General features: G+C 43.1%; 1 pseudogene across 1 annotated transcript; it reads left to right on the top strand.

The window, feature by feature from the left end:
• The first annotated feature begins 8438 nt into the window (after nucleotides 1–8438).
• Nucleotides 8439–10008, top strand: LOC306647447 (splicing factor U2AF 65 kDa subunit-like; annotated as a pseudogene). Its single transcript has one exon. The product of its transcript is annotated as a splicing factor U2AF 65 kDa subunit-like (transcript).

Below are 10008 nucleotides of genomic sequence, written 5' to 3'. Positions count from 1 at the left end.
ACTCATGCTCTACCCAATCTACTTTCCACAATTTGAAATTTGTGGTGTTAGACCCATCAGTAGGTTTCCACGGTACAGAAACATAGATCCCAAATCTTTTGCCTCTGTGGCCTGTAAACCTTATATGACTTGGGAAATGTCTACTGTGCATCCTAAATCCAAACCCATTTCCCCTTCACTGGCTGAGCTGCAGTCACACTAGGCTCCTGTTCATGACACAGACCACGTCTGGTTATTCAAGGTCTTTAGTGTTACAACCCCTTCTGGTAACTCTTCCGCCCTGCTGGTCCTTACCCTCCCAGCTCTAATGTTACTCTCATCCCTTCCCTAACAATTATGCCTCGGGTATTCACCCCAGCCCCACTTACTTTTATCAACTCTTTATCTTTCATATTATTTATCACAATAAGAAATCACCTCATTTTTCCTCTTTTAGTTCTTTAATCCTTTTTCTCTGACTGGAATGTAAACCTAGGCAATAGCCTATCAACTTACTGTTCATAAGCACCTTTAAAGGGGAGCAAAGCCAGGCAGGAGTAAACTTCAACTTCCAACTGTTGGTATCATCATCTCTGTGCCTCAGGAGTTTTCCAGAGCTGTGAAATAACTGCTGTGCCTATGAAGGACCAGCAGGTCACAGTGAAGAGGAATTACATCCCCTGCCCGTTGGTATATAAATAACCTATGAGAGAGAGAGGAATGATTCTGAGACACGTGTTAGTCCAGAAAATCTTACCAGTCAGAATTATGGGGAAAAAATCCTGCAAGGTAAGATTGAAGCTAGGATGAATGGGTTTGCATGTTACTCAGTGGTTTAATAGCAGACCTAGAAAGTAGAGTTTCTTTATTTAAAACACTGCAATAAAAACCTAAGTTTCTAAAGCCTTTACTATTGAAATTAAAATGAGGAAACCAGGAAACTAATACCTAAATTTGATCTCTGTAATTGAATTATCTCCACAAAGATGCTGCTTGTATCATTATTTAATGACAGGATAATTACAAACGTACGACCAACTAATCGGTTGGTAAACGATGCTAGAAATGATGAGAAATTAGATCTTGCAAACTATTACCAGTGCATGCTAAAACAGCAAATTAAAACTGTTTCATTATATTACCATTTGATTTTTAATAAGTTAAACAATTTTTTTATAGTAAGCAGTTAGAAGTTTTCAGATGTATTTTCTAACTAGGAAAAAAGAACCCTTAGTGTCTGGAAATGGAGACAACTGTTACATTATTTTAAAATGTAATGTAAATCCACCTTGTTTTTAAAGCTATGGCAAGCTAACCCTACCATGTAAGCACATGTATTGCCACTGTTGGGAAGTACCCTATGATTCTTTGTAGTTTTGAAATAACATGTGGATATTTACATGTGGAACCGAAATCTCCCCAGCCATCACCTATTTCATCCCATTCTTCCTCATCTATGTATGCAAGCACCCACTATGAATTTGTCCAACTTTTGCTACTTTTTATACATTTACATACATACCTGTATTCCTAACTTAGTATATAACATTGATGTTCTTTTTTTATTCGAATTAAATACATCATTACATTATGTGCATCATCTTCTCCTTGATTCATTTTTGTTCAAGATCATGGTTTTAAGACCTTCCTCTATTAATGTAGATGTAATTTGTTGTAGCAAATTATTCCAGCATATAAGAAATTTTATTCACCCTTAATGATAGAATTTTCCTTAATGATAGGCATTTCTGGCTTCAAGAAATCATACTGCAGCCTTTCTGGGTGGAGCAGATGTGTAATCTTAGTGCCTTAGGAGGGCTGAGGCAGGAGGACTGTGAGTTCAAAGCCATCCTCAGCAAAAGTGAGGGGCTAAGCAACTCAGTGAGCCCTTAAGTGAAATTCAAAGTAGGGCTGGGAATGTGTCTCAGTGGTGGAGTTCCCTGAGTTCAACCCCTGGTCCCAACTTCCCACCCCCTCAAAAAACTCATACTGCAAAGAACACCTGGTTCTATTTCTAGCCATATAAATATATCAGAGTTTTTCTAAACCATGATATTAAAAAAAGAAACTGGATGTTTAGGGTGTATTTTAAGGAAACCATTTAAGACCTTTAAGTCATTTTCCTGAGGTTTTAGATTTTGCTTTCCAAATCAAAATTTTTAATGTTTTGTTTGATTTTTCTTTTTCTTTTTTCTTCTCTTTTCTTTTTTCTTTTTGGTGAAATGGGGATTGAACCCAAGGCCTCATACATGCTAGGACAGCACTCTACCACTAAACTACACCCCCAGCCCTACTTTTTAAAAAACATTTTTTTTGAGACAGGGTTTCACTTGATCCTCCTGCCTCAGCTTCCTGAGTAGCCAGGATGACAGGTATGTACCACTGTGCTCAGTCCACATTTGATTTTTTCAAATGTAGGACATAAGGCAAGAATTTGTATTTCTCTATACGGAGAATCAATTATGCAAAACACTGTTTAGTTTGGAATCATGGAATTAGATATCTAGTCTTTATACTCCATTCCATTAATCTAATATCTATAAATGTATAATGCTTGTTTAATAATCAGTTATATATCCAGATTTTTTTGAGACAGAGGTCTATATTGCCCATCTAGCATTAAAATGTGTTTCTCCTGCCTCAACCTCCTGACCTGCTGGGATTACAGATGTATTCCACTGTACCTAGCTAGCTCTATATCCAACAATCATATTTTCTGAAAATATTTATTCTTTCCCAAACGATTTATCTCTTCTTCATCTTATGGCATTGGCTCTCTAGGATTATGCTAATGTGTAATGGTGCTTTTCTTATCCCTTTAGTAAGACTCTACACTATGAGGTTTACTGAAAAATCTTGTTGGACACAGGTTTTTCATTATATTACTATTTCTCCTAAGAATGTTCTGATGTCTTAGACATCTACAGCTTCTGCTAAAGGCTTCTGTACCTTCATAGTGTTTTGCCCAAGAATGAATTATCTGATGTTCAGGAGGTCTAAATTCCTACTAAAGCCTTTGCTGTATTCAAGGCATTTATATGATCTTAAATAAATATGAACTTTGTAATGTCTAAGGTGGCATGACTTGTCTGAATGCTTTCCCACATTCTCTACACTGATAAGGCTTTTCACCTGTGTGTGTTCTCACATGTAAAGCAAAGGTTGAGAACTGAGAGAAACTTTCCCACACTGATTACATCTGTAGGTTTCTCACTTATATGGCTTCTCATATGCACAGTGAGATGAGCTTTGAGAGAAGGCTTCCCCACATACCTTACATTCATAGTTTTATCACTTGTATGGATTCTCACATGTACAAAAAATGAAGGGATTTGAGAGAAGAATTTTCCACATTGATGCCATTCAAAGGGCTTCTCTCCAGTATGAACGTTGTGATGGTAATGAGGTACTGTTTCTGGGTAAAGGCTGCTCCACATTCATGACATTAAAGGGTTTCTCTACAATGTGAATTTTCTCATGCTTCATGAGTTCTGATTTGTTGCTGAAGGTTTTCCCACATCCTTTATGTGGATGGGAATTTTCTCCCAGATGTGTATTCTTGTGCTTAATGAAGCTTGACTTCTGAATACATGCTTTCTCACAATAATTACATTCAAATAGTTTCTTTTTAGTATGAATTTCCTGATGGGTAAGGTTTTCCTTTTGGCTGAAAGATTTTCCACATTCATTACATTCACAGGGTTTCTGCCCTACATAGATTTTCTCGTGGTCAGTGCTATTTGATTTGGGACTGAAGGCTTTCCCCCATTTCTTCCATGGGCAATACTTCTTTCCAATATGATTTTTCTGGTGACGTATGAAGTTTGACATTTGAATGGAAGCTTTTTCACTGTCATAAGGTTTCAATTTTCTCATGTTCCATGAAGTTTTGTTTTTGGTAAAACAGTTTTCCAAATCTGTTACAGTCACTGGATTTCTCCACAGCTAGAATCTTCTTATGCTTGATTAGTTTGAATAATCAGCTGAAGGTTTTTCAATATTCTTTAGATGTACAGGGTTCCTCTACTGTATGATTTACCTAGGAAATCATACAGTCTAAAGGAATGTGACAATTGACAAAGTTCATAGGCTTTCTCTCCATTGCCCATTCTCAGATATTTGATGAGATTTAATTCTGAACCCCTTTTTATATAAATTTCATTTAACAGGGCTATTATAATATAGGCTGAGCTATTAAGTCAACTTATGTTATTCATAGCATAAATAGTACATAGATTCCTTAATAACACATTAAGTCTATATTGTTTCCAAGTCTGTCAAGTAAGTCACATTGATACAAGCCTTGTCTTGAAGAAACAATGAGTGAATTTTAGAGATTTCATCTTTCCAATTTCCTCATGTTCACTGCCTTTTTCTTTGGTTTGTATTTTCTTGATGATATATCCAATTGACCCATAAATCTTTCAGTTGCCTCTCTGCTTTTTAACTTCCAAAATTTCTTCTAAAATGAAGTACAAAAATAATAATTAAAAAGTTAATATTTTAACTGTCTAATCGACTTAGTATATAGTAAATATGTAAAAAAAATTATCATCATCATCTATTAAAACTTTCCACTATTATATTATTAATAAAGTTTCATTGGCCGGGTAGAATCTTTAGCTTCTGTTCAAATGAATCTACCAAAATGAAAAAAGTCCCAAGTGCTAACAACCACTCTCCCCTAATTTTGAGAAGGAAATTGACAGAAGAACTTTGTGTAGAATAATAACATTTGACTAGTATGTATACTTTTGAGTGCTTTAAAAATAGATTTATTTTCTTGTAATTATTTTATTCTTTTATGGTATTAGGGATTGAGCCAAGGGCCTCACACATGCTAGGTAAGCAGTGTACCACTGAGTTACAGTCTCATTTTCTTTTTTTTTTCTTTTTAATTTTTGTTTTTGCTCTTATTTTATTGTTTGGTACTAAGGATTGAACCCAGATGTGCTTTATGACTGAACTACACTCCCAGCCCTTTTCATTTTTTATTTTGAGAAGGGTCTCACTAAATTGCCCAGATTGGTTCCAACTTGTCATCCTCTTGGGTTGTTGGAATTATAGGCATGTGTCATGACACCCAGTCCTAGCCCATTTTTAAAATAATTTATTTTGACTTAGGCTGATAAGCTGGCTCACAATGTTCACTATAAAAGCCCCCAAAATATATCTATCTCAACATAATATCTATATACCATATACTGATATTATACACACAGATTATAATCACCTTTTTAATGCATCATGAATAAAATAAACATACAGCTACTAATCAACAAATATTTAGGGGAAACTATAATATGAAAGACAGTTTAGAACCTATAAAGATATGGATATAAGGTGAGGAACAGACATTAAAAACCAAAACAAATCACTCAACAATAGCACAGACCTAAGTATTATGTCAAGAAAGCAACAGGTATTATAAAAACTCTTTTGGAAATGAACAATAAGATAACCCATTAAGGAAATATTTTTGGGGAGCACAGGGTCCTGCTGTCGTCTAGGCTGGTCTTGAATTCTTGGGCTCAAGCATCCTCCTACCTCAGCCTCCTCAATAGCTGGGACTACAGGGCATGCTGGTATCTGGCTGACTTTAAAAGTTAAGGCCTGGCTTGGTGTGCGTGCCTGCATTATGAGCTACCTGGGAGACTCAGGCAGGAGGATCACAAGTTAGAGAACAACCTGGGCAGTTTAGTAAAATCCTATCTGGGGGAAAATAGGCATATTATAAAAAACAATGAAAAAAGTGATAAAAGATGAGGAAACTGGCAGATAAAATGAGGACTGTTAACATCCAGCTGAGGAGTTCCAGAAAAAAAAAAAAAAAGGGAGAAAAGTGAATGGGAGAAAATTCAGTGGACAAATATGAGATTTCAAGAGAAACACAATTCATGATTCTTCAAAATAAAGGGATCCACTGAGTACCCTGTACAAAAAGGATTAAGAAGACTCACACCAATACACACCTCTGTCACATTTAATGAACAGGTATGAAGAGATGATCCTATATGCTTCCATGGAGAAAGAAAAGGAAATATTAAACTGTCATGGAATTTTAAGAAAACAAGGCAAGCTTGAAGACAATAACATAGAATTCTCTTAACATTCTAATAGAATTCTATTTAAACTAAAATTCTAAATCTAGATAAAGTCACCCAAAAGAGTTAGAATAAAGACATTTTTACAATTGTACCTCAAATTAACCTATCTTTTGCGTTTGTTTTTTTTTATTTTTATTTTTTTACGAACAGGTGAAGCCGAGAGTGGGGCTCAGTCCTGTAATCCCTGCTACTTGGGCAGCTGAGGCAGCAAGATGGCAGTTCAAGGCAGGCCTCAGCAACTTGGCCAGACCCTAAGCAACTTAATGAGACTCTGTATCAAAATAAAAACTAAAAAGGACTGCAGATGTAGCTCAGTGGTACAGAAAACAAATAGTATGGTGGTAGTTTTAAACCTACATCATTTAGTAATTCAGTGAATATACAGAGAAGAGTATGTGCCTGTACTTGGATTTTTTAAAACTGTTGGCGGACATGATAGCTTTATTTTATTTTTTATATGGTGCTGAGGATCAAACCCAGTGCCTCGTGCGCGCTAGGTGAGTGCACTACCACTGAGCCACAACCCCAGCCCTACGCCACAACCCCAGCCCTACTTGGACAAAAGCAGCATCTCATGACAAAAACTTATTCTGAAATCTTATTTCTTGCTTTCTGGCAGTTAATTCTTTTCAGCATCCCTCCATCTGTCAATCAGGCACCTAGAGTGACCAGCCACCACGTGACTGGGACAGCTCTGAGTGACTAGGAGCAGTCTCTGCCTCCAGGGGGCATGGCACAGGGAGACCTGGGTTGGCCAGTAGCTCCAGGGGCGTCCCGGGTTCATGTCGGGTAGCAAGCCAGGGGTGTGAACAACTTCCTGGGGAACAGAACCATCCGGGGTTCCAATGAGCTGAGGAAGCTCCTCCTGCCCCGGGCAGACCTCGAAGGAGGAGAGTGAGGCCGTCTCTGCTCCTGGAAGCTGTCCTTCCCCAGCACCTTCCCACCTCCACAGGGCACAGGCCCTCTTCCCATGGAGTTCCTACAAGTACCCCGCGTGCCCACAGGGGCCCTAACCTAGCAATGCAGACCTGGCTCTGTGGAGCTCTCCTGGGTTTTGGGGACACCCCAGACAGCTGCGCTGGAGACAACCTGGCAATCCCTGCTCTGGCAACCTGGCCCCAGGGGTGCATCTGTCCTTCTTACAGCAGTGTTCCGGGTAAGTACCATCATGCCTGGTGTACAGCCAAGGAAAAGGGCGTTTAGAGAGTGAGAGACTTCCCTGGTGGGGGTGGAGTCAAGACCCAACAGGCCTGATGGTGGCTCCAGCCTGTGGCCTCTCTCCACGCCACACTGCCTTATGGTCGGAGATCCTCTGTGCTGCTGGCTTCCTGGTAGTTTTGCCTCTATTCAGGGTGTGTTCTGATCACATGGTGCATTGTATCTGATTTCTGACCTCCCGTCTCCTTTCTCCGCTAGACTGTAAGCCCAGGAGGGCAGCCAGGGCTTCCTGTACCATTTACTGGCTGTGCCCATCCACAGTGGGCACTGCATGGGCACCCCGATTGGATGACCCAGTCGGTTCTGTTTTTGTTTTCCAGTCCAGGGTTCAGGTCTCTGATTCCTGAGCCATGATGCCATGATGTGGGCGGACCTGGCCTGTGGGCCGCTCCTTGTCACCCTGCGCAAGCCCAGTGCTCTCCCAGATGGATGCAGCCTGTGCAGAAGAGAACCCAGAGCGCCACTGTCGTTGGCTCCATCAGAGTGTGATGGCGATTTTCTCATGCAGAGATGGAAGGACAGATGGGAGTCATTTAGACAGACAGGCTTGGTGGACACCGTGCCCAGGAGGAGGGTCACTTCCTTACTCAGCTTCCCGAGAGCTGGCTGATTGATTCTACTGCTTTTTTTTTTTTTTTTTTTTTTTTTTTTTTTTTTTTGCGGTACTGGGGATCGAACTCAGGGCCTTGTGCTTGCAAGGCAAGCGCTCTACCAGCTGAGCTAACTCCCCAGCCCTCTCCTGCTCATATTTATGGAGACTTGCCACACGTGCTGCACTGAGCTGTTCCAGAGACCTTCAGAACCCAGGGCTCCAGCCCTCCTGCGTCTGTTGTGGGTTTGTCTCATCGCAGACTCACTCACCTGCCAATGAGACCCTGCACACCAGCCGAGGCGCACAGATGCACAACTCCACTCTGGGAAAGCAGCAGCAAGCACTCCTGCCCAAATCACCAGCGCCTCCCAGCGAGGTGTGGAGAAAATGATCCTTCTAAAGCGTGCGTGCCTGTGTGTGCGCGCGCACATGTGCACGCGCACGCGGTGCCGAGTGTAGAGCTGTTTCGCATAATTACAAAGTTACAAGGCAGGAGCTGAAGCCAGGGGTTGAAGTAGCCAAGGCAGCCAGAGTGGGCGGGCAGCAAGATGAGGCGGGAGCTGCCCAAGGCCCTAGGCGGCCACCTCAGCATGTCGGACTTGGAGGAACTGGAGCGGCAGCTCAAGGAGAATAAACAAGAAGGAGACAAGGAGAACCGCCATCGGAAGCGCAGCCACAGCCGCTCTCCAAGTCGAGACCGCAAACGTAGGAGCCAGAGCTGGGACGGCCCAACCCGCACCAGCGCAGTGCCTGTCGGGACAGGAGACGACGAAGCAAACCTTTGACCAGAGGCGCTAAAGAGGAGCGCGGTGGATTGATTCTTCCCCCACCATGAGAGGAAGAAGGAGGTTGGTAAATACTGGGACGTGCAGCCACCTGGCTTTGAGCACATCACCCCAGTGCAGTATAGGGCCATGCAAGCTGCGGGTCGGAGTCCAGCTACCGCCACCATGAGCCCTGATGATCTGGCTGTGACGCCAATGCCAGTGCCTGTGGTTGGGAGCCAGATGAGTAGACAAGCCCAGTGCCTCTACGTGGGCAACATCCCCTTTGGCATCACTGAGGAGGCCATGATGGATTTCTTCAATGCCCAGATGCACCTGGGGTGCTAACCCAGGCCCCTGGCAACCCGGTCTTGGCTGTGCAGATTAACCAAGACAAGAATTTTGCCTTTTTGGCGTTTCGCTCAGTGGAGGAGACCACCCAGGCCTTGGCCTTTGATGGCATCATCTTCCAGGGCCAGTCACTGAAGATCCACAGGCCTCATGACTACCAGCCACTGCCTGGCATGTCGGAGAATCCCTCTGTCTATGTGCCTGGAGTTGTGTCCACTGTGGTCCCCGACTCTGCCCACATGCTATTCATTGGGGGCTACCTAACTACCTGAATGATGACCAGGTAAAAGAGCTACTGACATCGTTTGGGCCTCTTCAGGCCTTCAACCTGGTCAAGGACAGTGCCACAGGGCTCTCTAAGGGCTATGTACGTGGACATCAACGTCACAGATCAGGCCATTGCTGGGCCGAATGGATGTAGCTTGGGGATAAAAAGCTGCTCGTCCAGAGGGTGAGCGTGGGAGCCAAGAATGACACGCTGAGCACCATCAACCAGACCCAGTGACACTGCAGGTGCCGGGCCTGATGAGCTCACAGGTGCAAATGGGCGGCCACCCTACTGAGGTCCTGTGCCTCATGACCACGGTGCTGCCAGAGGAGCTGCTGGATGATGAGGAGTATGAGGAGATGGTGGAGGACGTGCGGGATGAGTGCAGCAAGTACCGCCTGGACAGGTCCATTGAGGCCCCCCGGCCTGTGGATGGCGTCGAGGGCCCCGGCTGTGGAAAGATCTTCGTGGAGTTCACCTCTGTGTTGGACTGCCAGAAAGCCACACAGGGCCTGACGGGTCCCAAATTCCCCAATAGAGTGGTTGTCACCAAATATTGTGACCCTGACTCTTACCACCGCTGGGACTTCTGGTAGAGGTGGCCTGGGGAGGGTGGAGCCAGGGCTGGCTGAAGGCTTCTCTCCCTGCCTGTCCCCCACTTTCCTCCCTCTGAAGATGATGGGCAGAGGAGTGACAGCCGAATGACAGCCTGACAGCCGGCAGCACTGG

The sequence above is a fragment of the Sciurus vulgaris genome (genome assembly GCF_902686455.1).
Source record: "Sciurus vulgaris genome assembly, chromosome: 17".
Taxonomy (NCBI): domain Eukaryota; kingdom Metazoa; phylum Chordata; class Mammalia; order Rodentia; family Sciuridae; genus Sciurus; species Sciurus vulgaris.
Note: the sequence above shows the minus strand (reverse complement) of the source record. Positions and strands in the feature narration are given on the sequence as shown.